General features: G+C 43.6%; 1 protein-coding gene and 1 long non-coding RNA gene across 2 annotated transcripts in view; one reads left to right on the forward strand and one right to left on the reverse strand.

Annotated features, from left to right (window-relative positions):
- LOC114669380 (uncharacterized) overlaps nucleotides 1-7,811 on the forward strand; it is a 30,763-nt gene extending 22,952 nt beyond the window's left edge. Inside the window, exon 3 of the long non-coding RNA XR_007936147.1 lies at nucleotides 7,609-7,811. This is a non-coding gene — a long non-coding RNA (uncharacterized LOC114669380). The remainder of the gene's footprint in view (nucleotides 1-7,608) is intronic.
- The window catches only part of LOC127529458 (uncharacterized), an 80,833-nt gene that overhangs the window by 63,871 nt on the left and 3,250 nt on the right, over nucleotides 1-13,712 (reverse strand). The window lies entirely within an intron of this gene.

Here is a 13,712-nt window from a genome sequence, read left to right on the forward strand (position 1 = left end):
GCACTCACTGTTAATATGTATCCTTTTCTGCAGTTGAATGGTTAAATAGTGCTTTATTGAAAGGACATCCACCTATGCTGACACCTATGCCGACACCTATGCTGCCTATTGTGAAGGTGTTGACGTTCACTTTAGAATATGTGGCTTTGGGTGTCACTTCTTATGGATGTGTGGGGGGATTGTTGTTGCGCGAGCGTCTTCTTTCTTTTTGTGTTCCTGTGTCTTGTTTGAATCCCCCTCTTTGTGTGTGTCCCGTCCCTTACTTGTAGGGTCTGTGGGGTGGTTTTGTGTTCTTTTTTTTTGTCTTCCATGGGCTTGATGAATCCCCCTCTTGGTGTGTGTCCCGTCCCGTCCCGTCCAGTGCCTGTAGGGTGGGGGGGGGGGTATGGTCGTGCCCTGCTGTTGTGCGCTCGTCTGTTCTTTTTTTTTGGTGTGTTTAGTTTCGTGTGCAATGTGTTTCGTGCTTTGCCCGCGTTTGACTACTCTTTTATGTGCCTTTTCCTTTTTTTGGTGCTTGTTGTGCCTCATTTCTGTGACTACTTTTTGTATGTGCTCACTCCTATTTTCTGTGGTCTTGTCCGCCTCTCGCGGCCCCTCATCCACCTTTGTCGCCCTCTTTTGTCCGCCTTTCTCTGACTGTCGCGGACTCTTTTTGCGCCTGCGCCTCTCGCGGACCCTCATCCGCCTCTCTCGCCCTCTTTTGTCCTCCTTTCTCGGCTCCTCAGCCGACTCTCGCGGACTCTTTTTGCGCCTGCGCAGTACGTCTTTTTGCAGCTACGGCCCATTGCCGGATGTGCCTGCGTCCATCATCCGGTTTAGCATTCTCGGTTAGTAATATGGATATCCGTGGCTGCACTCTGTAAAGAAATAATTTGATTATCAGGGTCCTGGTCATTTCTCTGTTGGAATAAAGAAATTGGTGTGTTATTATATGCAGCCTCTATAGCAAAGTGGTCAGCTAATTCATTTCCTTTGCTAACAGGATCCTGTTTTCCTGTGTGAGCTTGACATTTAACAATCGCTAGCTTCGATGGTTTGGTTATAGCTTCTAAAAGGGATTCAATCAATTTCTGATGTTGGATGGGTTTGCCAGTACTGGTCTTAAATCCCCTTAGTTTCCATAGTGCTCCATGATCATGGCAGACTCCAAAAGCATACCTGGAATCCGTATAAATTGTTACGATCTTCCCTTCGGACAGCTGACACGCTCGAGTGAGTGCTACGAGTTCAGCTGCTTGTGCACTCAAGCTTGATGAAATTCGATTTGCTTCCAGCAGGCGGTCCCCTTGGACCACTGCGTAACTGGTTGAGGGTGCTCCATTTTTCAATCGCAAGGAACATCCATCTACAAAAATCATTTCTCCATTTTCTAAAGGTGTTTCCTGTAGATCTACTCTAGGTTTTACAACCTTTGCTATTTCATCATGGCAATTATGTGGTTCTCCTTCGTTGTTAATTGGGAGAAGAGTGGCTGGATTTAAAGTGGAGCATCTTTCAATTGTAACATTTGACAAAGTACAGAGTACATTCTGATAGTGTATTGCCCTAGCAGTAGTGAGATGTGAAGTTTTGGCTTGTACTAGGATAGAATGTACAGCGTGAGGCACTTTAACTGTTAGGGAGCTCATGAGAACTACATCCGTGCTTGCTAATACAGCTTCTGTTGTTGCAGCCACAGCACGAAGACACGGAGGAAGTGCTGCAGCCACTGGATCCAGTTTTTTAGAAAAATAAGCCACCGGTCTCTGTTTATCTCCATGTTGTTGCGTCAGTACTGCATTCATAAATCCCTGCTTTTCGTCCACGAACAAAGTGAATGGACGAGAATGATCAGGCAAACCAAGCGCGGGCGCAGATAGAAGAGCAGTTTTTAAGTCACAGAGAGCCTTCTCAGCCTGTTCATTCCATTGGACCTGGCCAGAAAGGGGGATGCCAGGAGTATTAGCCAATTGTTGCAACGGCTGTGCTCTTTCAGTAAAATTTAGAACCCACTGTCTACAGTAGCCCAGAATACCTAAAACAGACATAACCTGTTGTTTTGTGACCGGTCTAGGAAGATTTTGGATGGCTGTAATGCGATCGCTAGAGAGAGCTCTTGTTCCATACGTAATGTCATGACCTAGATATTTTACAGTTGTTTTGATTAGCTGCAGCTTAACTTTAGAAACTTTATGGCCATTGTCCCCCAAAAACAGCAACAATTTCTGGGTATCTTTTGCACAATCTTCTTCCGTAGCGCTACATAGCATTATGTCATCTACATACTGTATCAATGTACTACCTCTGTCCGGCCAAAAGCCTTCTAAATTTTGGGCAAGAGCTTGTCCATATACACAAGGGGCTTCAGTGTATCCCTGAGGCATGACGGTCCATGTCCAATGGCGGTTTTGGAAAGTAAAAGCAAACCAAAATTGAGAATCAGGGTGTACAGGGATAGAAAAGAAAGCATTAGTTAGGTCAATAACGGAGAAGTACCAAGTGGAAGGAGGGATAGTAGAGAGGATAGTGGAAGGATTAGGGATGATATGGGCCCTAGGGAAGATGGCAGAATTTACTTGTCGCAAGTCTTGTACGAAACGCCATGAACCGTCAGCCTTTTTTACAGGTAGAATGGGGGAATTGACTGGAGAGTATTCAATTGGAATAATGGCACCACGTTTGACGAGATCGGAATGTACGGCGGAGATGCCAGCCTCTGCTTCGGGAGACAGAGGATATTGGGCACGGTGCGGGCGGAAGGAGGATTTCGGGTGGATCACCAGAGGCTCACAATGGGCTATCCTTCCATAATCATTCTTTCCCTGGGACCATAGTGAATCAGGAAGCATAGAGAGCCAAGAAGGGAAAGTGTTTTGCAATGAACAAGCAAAAGAGGAAGGACGGCACAAAGCGCGATGTACTAAAAAATCAGTTTGAAGCACCACTTTAGTTATTAAACGGTCAGGAGTATCAAAAATACCTAGAGTAACTTGTAACCAGTCTGTTCTTTTAAGGCATTTTTCTACCCATGGTCCTATTTCCCCCCATTTAACAGTGCGTGATTTAGCTAAGGAAATATGAGGCACTGAGCCGCCAAGATAAAATATATGTTGTGAGCATGTAAGATGAACAGAAGCAGCTGCCTTTGTGGATGAAATAAAAACACAGGAGATGTGAAGGGTTTCGGGGCGAGTACCAGAAGTAAGGAAAGATTCTAGCCAGGGGGTGTCTACTTCTATAGGGAAGTATTGGGCAGTACAGTGTAAAATGTCAGGGGCTTGTAAATTGGGAAAGAGACAGGGGGAAAAAGAGTGTAGGGCTTTGAGGAGAATGGTGTGTGGGGAAATATTTAAAGTCCAAGCTGCAAAAGAGGGTTTGGGGTAAGGGGCAATTTGACACAACAACTTGGGGGTAGAACAGAAAAAACCTTTGTCAGTCATAGAAATAGAAAGAGAAAGTTTTGTCATGAGATCTCTTCCTAAAAGGTTAACTGGACAGAGCTGATTTAAAAGAAAACGATGCAGTAAGGTATGTCCGCCAGGACGTGACTGGACTTGAAGAGGTTTTGATACTTGGAGAAGGTGAGGTTGTCCAGAAGCAGTAAGCACAGTAACAGTCTCGTTCGAGGCAGGGACCTTTGCCAGCGAGAGGGTAGATCGAGTGGCACCAGTGTCGATTAAGAAAATAGTCTCAGTGCCATCAACGAACAATGTCAGTAAAGGATCAGTCTCTGAATTATGGGTGAGCAAAGGTAGTTGAAAAGAGTGGCTGGAGGTCCCTGCGTTTTCCTATGGCCAGTATTGTTGGTCAGGGGTGTCAGAAAAAACAGGTGGAATAGGGGGAGGCGGGGGCTGTTGCTGTCTGTGAGGGCACTCCCGACGAAAATGTCCAGTTTCACCACAGGCGTAGCAAGAGTAGGAATTAACATTGGGATTAAAGGGAGAGGGAATAAAAGGATTCTTATTGTGGTCAGCAGGAGGAGCTCTAAAACCACCTCGTCCTCTTCCTCTAAGGCCATATCCTCAGCCTCGGTCAGGAGTATTCCTGGTATAATAGTTCATCTGTGCTGCCAATAATTTGGCATGAGAGTCCGATTCCTTCTGCTTAGTTTGTTTTTCGGCATGTTCAGCATGTCGTTTGACTTCATCAAACGCGGCACTTTCCCACCCAATACAGGAAGTGCGGACCTTGTTTTGTATATCAAGGAGCAAACCGGAAACAAAAGGTGGAACTGCAGCTCGGGTGCGGTCATCAACATTTTCCAAGCCCGAGTGATTAGCCATAAGGTCTTGAATCCTATGTGCCCATTCATCAACCGTCTCGTCTCTCTTTTGTTTTGCAGCAGAAATAAGGGACCAGTCCGTTCCTTTTTTATATTTTTCTGCAATATTTTGTCTCAACGCCTCCCATTGTGGGTTAAATTCGCCTTCTCCACCAATCCCCTGTCCTCGAGTTAAAGCTGGGTTCCATACCCATGGAACGTCATTTCGGACACCCCTGCAAACAGTGGCCCATGTGGTCCCAAGCTTTCGACGAAGTACCTGGGTCCATTCAGCAGCGTTAGGCTTATACATGCTATCTAACTGATCAAGTTGTTCAACAAATTTTAGTCCTCCTACTTCCTTTGGATCTGGAAGTGCATTCACGACATCCTTTAGTTCTTGGATGTCCCAGTTCCGATTTATCATAACTGTTGTGGGATTTTGGGGTCCGGCTGGATGGGCAGGGTTATAATGGTGATTGGGAACTTCTATTAAAGGGCAAGTAAGTAAAGGTGAAGGATTTGGAGAGAAAAAAGTTGGAGCTGGTTTGTGAGTGGAGATTTGACTTCGAGTGCGTTGGGAGACGGGGGTTTGTCTAGTACGGGGTGGGTCATCACGATGGGTAGAGGGGTCATAGTGATCTGTGCCTGGGGGATCATTGGGGGAAACTTCTGCCAGTTGTAGTGTAGGGGGGGCAGTCGGAATGGGGGATAGAGGAGGGGATAATGGAGGTGCCTGAGGTTGGTACTGAGGAGAGGAACAAATAATAGGATAAAGGGGGTCTTTATTTGGATTATTCTTCCTTTTCCTCCCGTCTGCCTGTGGTTCCGTGCCTGTCTGAACTTTCTGTAATGTAATTAGTAATTCCTCTTTCTCCTTTTTAGCCTTTCCCTCATTTGCCCGCAACAATTCATTCTGTTTCTGTACTGCTTCTAAATTTCTGTCTTTTATTACTAATTCCCATCTATCGAACATATCCATTCGATACGGTCCACTATTATAACAACCCTGCTTATTCCTACACAGAATCTTCCTAGCTTCCTGTATTTCATTTACATCTCCTGTCCCCTCTATCGGCCAACGCCCACCACTCTGTCTATTCCATTTCCTACATGCCTTCTTGAAATCTAAACCTGTCTTCTTTTCTATAAATTTCCTAGGAGACCCATTTTTACAGGGCGTCTGTTGATCCTCCGAAAATAATTCTTCCAGCATTAATGATTTTGATCCCCCTGTGCGGCGATTAACAGGCTTACTGTTATAAGTTCCCATTATGTCCCCTTTGTCTTCCTGAGTCCTGTATTTAATTTTCCAACTATATACTGATTCATCTAATCCCTTGTACGTATGAATCAGCGAGGTATTAAGTGTGCCACTCACTATTCCCTTACTGTTCCCTTCTTTTAGTCCCAAGGGGAGACACCCAACTATCGGTCCTGTCCCAGTTCCCAGGAGAACACGGTATTCCTATTAGTATGTAGATTTATTTATTCCGTCCTAACAGCAAACCTGCAATCTGTGCTCTTTTTCTGTTTATGTTTCCATATATATATATATATACCACCCCGTTACTCGTCCCGTTAGCCTGTCCGCTCACATCCCCGGATTCCAGCTCAGGTGACTTCGTGTCCGATTCGGTTCAGCAGAATACTACATCAGTACGTCCAGCCGAGTCTAGGATATGGGTGAGGCCAGTATCCTTTCGTCAGACCTTTCGTATGCGTCAAACTGCTTGGGTCAAGTCTCCATCACCTTAAGCAACCCGTTGAGATATGAATATGACTAGACGGTCAACAGGAAACTCGCCCTCCCGTAATTTAGAAAATAAAAAAATGTTCGGAAATTCCCCGGTGCTTACCCCAGCCTGGAAGTGTGCAAGCTCTGTCTGGAAATCCGTTCAGTCACCGTGGATGTAGCAAAGAGGAGACCAGGGGCTCCTCACGCAAGAACTCTTTCAGGACAGGGCAGTCCTAACTTTTGCCGGAGCTGCATGCTCTGCTGCCGGAGTACTCAAGTTGACGGCAGTCCGCTGGTAAGACGGATCACTGAAATGGTCTCGCTGGAGGAGTCGACCAGCCGTCTCTTACCCCACGTCCGGGCGCCAAAAAACTGTGGACACTTTTTGTGACTGAAGACAGAGAAGAAAATTAAAATTAGTAAAAACCTTTTATTGATACATACCATCCATCCATCCATCCATTTCCCAACCCGCTGAATCCGAACACAGGGTCACGGGGGTCTGCTGGAGCCAATCCCAGGGCACAAGGCAGGAAACAATCCTGGGCAGGGTGCCAGCCCACCGCAGGACACACACAAACCAAGCACACACTAGGGCCAATTTAGAATCGCCAATCCACCTAACCTGCACGTCTTTGGACTGTGGGAGGAAACCGGAGCGCCCGGAGGAAACCCACGCAGACACGGGGAGAACATGCAAACTCCACGCAGAGAGGACCCGGGAAGCGAACCCAGGTCCCCAGATCTCCCAACTGCGAGGCAGCAGCGCTACCCACTGCGCCACCGTGCCGCCCTGATACATACCAGACAAGGGTAAAAATGACAGAGAAATACAGTCCTAGGACACCGCACTTCATCTGCCTCGAGCGCAGATATCCTTGCTCTTTTATAGCTTTCTAGTCTCCTGATCGTTGACCACGTAAGCAATAAAAATAGCGTCCTGACTCATTTTGTATTATTCCAATTGATAAAGTCTTTACCCTAAAGGTGTATTTTCTTGTCACACACATCATTGAAAGAAAATTTCCAGAAAGTATATATGCTTTTTGTCACGTACGCAAAACACAAACAAGTTTGATCATTCTGTCCTATTTTCTGTACTTACACACATACATTTTGTTCAATTACATCATTTTATGTTTTTACACTCTCCACTCATTTTCCTTTATTATGGCATCCTGGCCAGGCAAGGAATCATCCTCCACCCCATTTGGGACACCAGTCCACCCACTGTGGTACTCACAGCAGGCTGACATAGAATGAAGCCATTGTCTATCCTTACACTATTTATGGAAGTAGAGCCCTCCAAAGAAATTGATCAAATATACCAGTAATAATTTATTCACATAATAAAATACAAACAGAGTATTACTGTTAACCTGCAACAGACTGGCACCTGCCCAGGGATTATTCCTGCCTTGTGCCCTACGCCTTCTGGGATGGGCTCCAGCCCCCGTGTCCCTGTTCAGGCTTAGATAATGGAATTGTTGTAAGCCAGGTAGTCTGAGCAATATTTTACAGAGAATTTTACATTTATTTTCAAAAAATCTTTTTGTCTGTTGTTAATATGCCACCTTTTCTTTTATTCATTTATTTAAGGGTATAATTTTTCATTTCTTTTTTTTGGCAGGATAAAAATCAAGCAAAGTGAAGAGATCAGTCCTATTTTAATCAAACCTTTGAACTACACAATGGATCAACGAGGTTCAAGGCCAGAAAACAAACAGTGGGAAACAAATTATGGCTGCTGTTGGGTGGTCTTATGAGCAAAGATGTCTGTCCATCTGATCTTCTGTAAGAGGAGTCTTCATAAATATTTTTCCTTCATTCTAAGTACAGTGTTCATATTTCATTGTAAGGCAATAGGTCACCAATCACACACTTATTGGAAATTGTAAAGTCACTTTAGAAGTGAACATTTTTAAAGGTTTTTTGGGCTAATCATGGACACCTTCTTTTGAAGAGATTTTTATAATTTGGTTAGCTCAGTTACAGTCTAATCTAATTGTAAGTGTGTCTTAGTAAATATTAACAATGATTATGTTAAAAATCTAAATGTTAGTAAAAGGAGCTTAAAAGTAAAGAACACTTTAAAAACAACTTGTAGAGTATAGAGAGAGCAAAGGGAAACTGTCTACTGACTCGATTTCTTGAAATATCAATCTACTTAAATCATTTAATAAATTTGTTTGCATTCATGAAGTGTGGAAGAGTATTTTTGTGATGTTGCCTTTCCTGTTTTGGAAATAATTATAACGATTTGGTGAACTTCCAAGTACTTTCTTCTTTTACTTTTAATTGTTTCACTGGGCAGGTTCTAGACAGGCATATATGAGGGGGCAGACAGAAATGTGAAGGGGGCACATGGTGGCGACGGAGGCGGGAAAGGGGTGGGGTGGTGGTGGTGGTGGGGGTGCTCTGGATAACTGTTTTTGTCATGTAATTGGATTGCACTTTGTCAGGCCTCTACCCTAAGACCTGTCCAACTTGGGTGTCCCACCTGAAGGCTAAGCTTCTGCTGGTGTAGCTCTTAGGGTCACTGAGGCACGCAAACCCCCTGACCACGATACGGTGGCAATCCCTCAGGAGGAAAACTGAAAAATAAAACAACAAAAAATAAAATAAAATATTCCTCATCAGATTATAACAACTAAAAACATGACATTTACCTTAATTGGATGGCCTATATCAAATATATTCGAACCCAACAATAACACTTCTCACTATTGCCAATATTAACAAAACTAAAAAGGGTAGGCAAAGTTATAAAAAAAAAAATCAATTCACCAAGTCTTGAAAAATAACACTGAAAAATAGAATAAAAAAAATAACATAAAATAAAGAATAAAATAAAATATCCATCCAGATCTTTACAACTAACAACATAAAATATATCTTAATTGATGGCCTAATTCTCAAATAAATTTGCAAAATAAAGTAAGAATTAAATAAGACCTCTCAATATAGCCAATATTTACAAAACTAAAAAGGGTTGGCATAGTAATTAAAAAAAGAACAATTCCCCGTGTCTTTTCCTACAATTCTCAAAGTAATTTGTAGAACACAACAGATTTAGAACAGAACATTTGAACTTTTTCTTCTGTTTTTGTCTTTTTGTCTTGTTTTAAACTTGTTTGTTTTGAAGCAACTGAACTCTCTGTTTGCAACTGAACAGCTCCACTCTCCTTTCTCCTCAATCCACTCTACAACAACAGTCTCCTGTTTCCCATTGCAAACACTCTTACAAATTCATCCATATCCAACTTATTTCTTATGGACTTCTCATGGGCCAAGATCACCAAATTCCTCTTTCATTTATGTAACATGGTGTTACGACAGGGAGTTAGGACCCGTGACAAAGTCGAGAAGGAACTTTCACACGATGCTGAATACACACCAATTACCAGGGCTGTGACATACAATTTATGCAACTCAGGAAAGGCTTCCTTGTACTCCTGCAGGAGTTTACACACAGTGGACAGGTCTGTTTCCTTTAAACATTTTTTGAACAGCATCTGTTTTGCCACAAGAACTTCATTTTTCAGACTTACAACATCTGCTGCAGTGCCAGCCATCACAGCCAGAGGGTGCAACAGGCTGGGATCTAGAAATGCGCTAGATTTGGGTGCAACACTAGATATGGGTCTCATCAGGTCAATATTCTTGTGTGAAAATCTAGTTTCCATTTCTGAAATGGCCCTGTCAAGGATGTTGAGCAGGGATCTTTTCAGAGACTGATGGGGGGAAATGGTAGGGTCAGCAGAGTCTGTATGGACCAAAGTTGAGAGCACAACACTTTGACCCAGGTGTTTGCTCATTGTTCTCCTTCTCTTTGTTGGATGTGTCTCATCCTCAGCAGGAGATGACACTCCCCAACAGTCATCCTCACGGATGTTTTATTAGGAGTCCAGTGCTGCACTAACAACCTCAGAAGCACTGCACAGATCAACTGACTGAGACTGTAGAATAGCATTTGCTGGTTTCAAGACACCAAGCACCCGCACTAGGAACTTTCCAATCTCAAAGAAGTGTTGCCTCTTAATTTGGCATAGCAGGCATGATGCCTCGGTGCACAGGTCAACTGCAGCATCATCATCCTCTGCCATCTCAGATACTAAGGAGTTGTTCTTGATTGTCCACAGTGCACCTTGTCACCTCATAGTGGCTTGTCCATCTGATCTCAAGCAGCCTTTTTAGACAAGGTGCATCATGTTTATTGAGCACATAGTGGTGGTGAAAAAGTTGTAGAGTGAACTAGATAGGCTAAAAACTCTTTTTGCACACAGCTCACTCTGCATGACATGCACAGCCACTAAGTGCAGTTGGTGGTTGTAGCAGTGGATGTATGGGACATTCCTGTCAAGCCTCTTTTGGAGCAGAGCTTGTACACCACCTCTAACCCCACTCATCACAGAAGCCCCATCATAACACTGGCTAAGTATACTGTCATCACTGTAGCCAGCATCAGAAAGGTGTAACAGTATCTCAGAGGTGATGTACTCTGCATCAAGTTGTTGCAAGTCAAGCAACCCAATAAGATGCTCCTCCGGCATGGAATTTCTGACAAACCGTATTATCACAGACAAATTTTCCACATTGCACCTATCCCTGGTCCCATCACTTTTGAGGCAAAACCCTGCAGAATCAGCACTTTCATATTTTTTCCTGACCTCTCTCAGCACCATGTCAGCCAGTGTTTGGGTAATTTCATTTTGGATATCCTTAGATGTGCACAGTATTTTGCATTTTTTGGGATACCCTTAGCAATGCTTGCTAGCTTCTCATCCTTCTCTAAGGTATATTCCATCAGTTTAGAAAAAATACCTGAAGCAATGTCATCTTCATTACCCGCTGCATCATGTCTCAAGGTTTCTGCAGTCCCACAGAGCCCCAACTCATTTACACAGAGAAACCTTATAGCACTACCAATACTCTTGACATAGTAATTTTTTTTTCAAGTTATATTTTACCAACCAACATTGAATCCACAGTCCCCCCTGTGGCCTCTCTGCTTTTATGCTCAGTCCAGATGGTTGAAGCATGCACATGGTTGTGGCTGGACACATGCCTCTGTAGCCACTTGTCTTGATCAAGTGCTGCTTTCCAGTTGTTAAAACCAGTTAAGGTAAAAACTACATCCCTCTCATTAACAGTGCTGTCATATTTCCGACAGGGGAAACAGAAGCATGCGTCCTGCACAACAGAGTACTCCAGCCATGGTCGCGTGCGGTGCCAGGCAGGATTGAATGATCTTAATGTTGTACCACCAAATAACGCTTGGGGTAACTACCCAGTATTGGCTGGGATGGTGTATTGCCATTTAAGTCACTGGGTAGCTGAGCGGTTTGCTTTGGGGCAGGAATTGTTGGCAGAGGTACAGGAGAAGCAGTGCCTGTTGATGCCACAGGAGTAGACATGCCAGCTGCTGTCTCTGATGTACCAGCAGCAGCATCATTGCTACTGCTATTGGTACAGGCAGGAGCAGCACCACACTTTTTAAAAGCTTGGAAAAAAGGATGCATCTCACAGCATTAACTTTCCGTTTGTGAGCTGCTGGAAGCTGGGGTGGAAAGTGAATAAGCTTTACTAAATCGCTGTGATTACATCAGTATATGAAATGAGAAAACTGTTGGGTGCAGAGTTGAAAGCTGTGGCGGGTCGTTGTGTCGGGTCTGACAGACAGACACAGGTCCTCCAGTCGGCTCTATGCAGCAGACAGGCTCACAGTAGTGCTTGTGGGATCGAGAAAGAAACACTTCTCTACCAGACTGAAATTGTGAGAAGAACAATGGACTAGTCCCCCATTGACTGTACAAATATAGATGTATTTTTTAGTTGTTAATTATCTGACGAGTCGCTATGATTTCGACGACAGAGACTTCCTGCTTCCTCAAAACCTCCCGCTGATGCTCAGCTCATTTTAGTGATGGACCGCTCGATACTCAGGTTTCGACACTGTGTCGAGCTTTCGAAGCACTGGAGATCGAAGCGCCGCTTCGAGGCTTGCTTCAAATGCGCCCGTCACGTGATTTGAGACACACTTGCGTAATGACGTCATTGATATCTGCGCAGTCAGCAGTCGATTTGGTCATTCACTAGTCTGTGAAAGCGCTTTGGCTCAAAGCGTAAAAGCAGTTGTTCTTGCTACAGCGATAAGGTTCGCTAACCCGAGATCAAATCCTAATTTAGGCTCGCATATGTTGAAATAAGGATTTTGTATAAAACAGTTAAGTAGTACTTGTCTGAAAGTTAACAAATATTTTGGAGACATTATGAACGATTTACATGGGGCACCTTTTTCCTTGGTGTGGAATCGTGTCCACCTAGAATCTGTAACAAATTAATGAGCATATTTTGCGTAAGGTAGCACGTATTATAACAATCCAGAATCTACTCTACGCCATGTCGATCATATCAGAGAGGCTAAGAAACGCTTCACTAAAGCCGACGTGGTCATTACACCAGTATATGCGCAAGACACTCTCATTAAACGTTTTTACTATTCAGTGATTCCCAGATCTGTAGCTGATTTGTATTATTGATTTCCAAAAGCAATGTGAGTAAAAGCATGTGCTGCATAACTAATCACAACTGTCTTCTGCAATTTTAGGAAAGCTTCGGGAGTTTTGCGTTAATGAGACAAAACAGTTGTAAAGAAACTTTGCGAATTCATCCAGAGGTGAACATAAAGATCACTCAAGTACTGACAAGAAGGAGCAGCTGGATAAGCACATCTGGAGCCAAACTTTCGAAAAAGCACCTGACTTTGTCAGCAACATCCTTTCCTTCTGAATGCATCTTATCAAAGGCTGCGCCGGGGGGGGGGGGGGGGGGGGGGGGGGGGGGGGGGGGGGGGGGGGGGGGGGGGGGGGGGGGGGGGGGGGGTAAATAAGTAATCTTCCGAACTGCAGCACAACAGAGTAAATCATTGATGTAAATAGAATTGCAGATAGACTAAGCTTTTGTCGTTTCTGTATTCTTAAACCATCTTCCAGTTCCACAATCCCCGCAGTCACTGTCACATTTAACGTTCCCTGCTCCTCACCTGTCTTGTCACACAAAGCATCAACACTCAGTTTCATTCAAGGCTTTACCGTCCTTCCTTTCATAGACATAAAATAAGACACACATTTCCTCTACATACGTGTCCAATAATAATAGTAAACTGGCAGGAACGAGAAAAAGCACAAGATGGGAATATTCATGACAAGAGCCTCGGCATCAGGATGAGGATGTGCCTTGTCACCCATTACGTGAGCTCGTCTGCCACCCTTCAGTTGCACTGGCACACGTTACACTCGGGGCAATTGCAATGGAGAATACCGACATGTACACCTTCAGAAGTGGAATAAATCAACTGTATAAGTAGAACATTTCAGATAAACTATGAATTTTGTTAATCATAAACAATGCAACATAACTATTATATGTGTTGTTACTTTTTATTTATTCTCACCAAACGTTACATATCTACATGGGAAATGAACATGGGTAATATGTTTATAATCATTCTCACTAAAATACACTGTCAAAATATATTAATGAGCAAATTGAGACACATTGGCCTTTAGGAAATATAAAAAAGCGTATGCGCTGTCATTTAGGACAGAATGCATTGTTAATTTGACGCACTCTCTACTGACGCGATGTCACAAAAAAAAAGAAACAGCACAGTCCGTGCAAACTCATATCCTCCTTGGTTTTTGACCTTATGATTGTCAACATCAAATCAAT

The sequence above is a fragment of the Erpetoichthys calabaricus genome, chromosome 1 (genome assembly GCF_900747795.2).
Source record: "Erpetoichthys calabaricus chromosome 1, fErpCal1.3, whole genome shotgun sequence".
Classification (NCBI taxonomy): domain Eukaryota; kingdom Metazoa; phylum Chordata; class Cladistia; order Polypteriformes; family Polypteridae; genus Erpetoichthys; species Erpetoichthys calabaricus.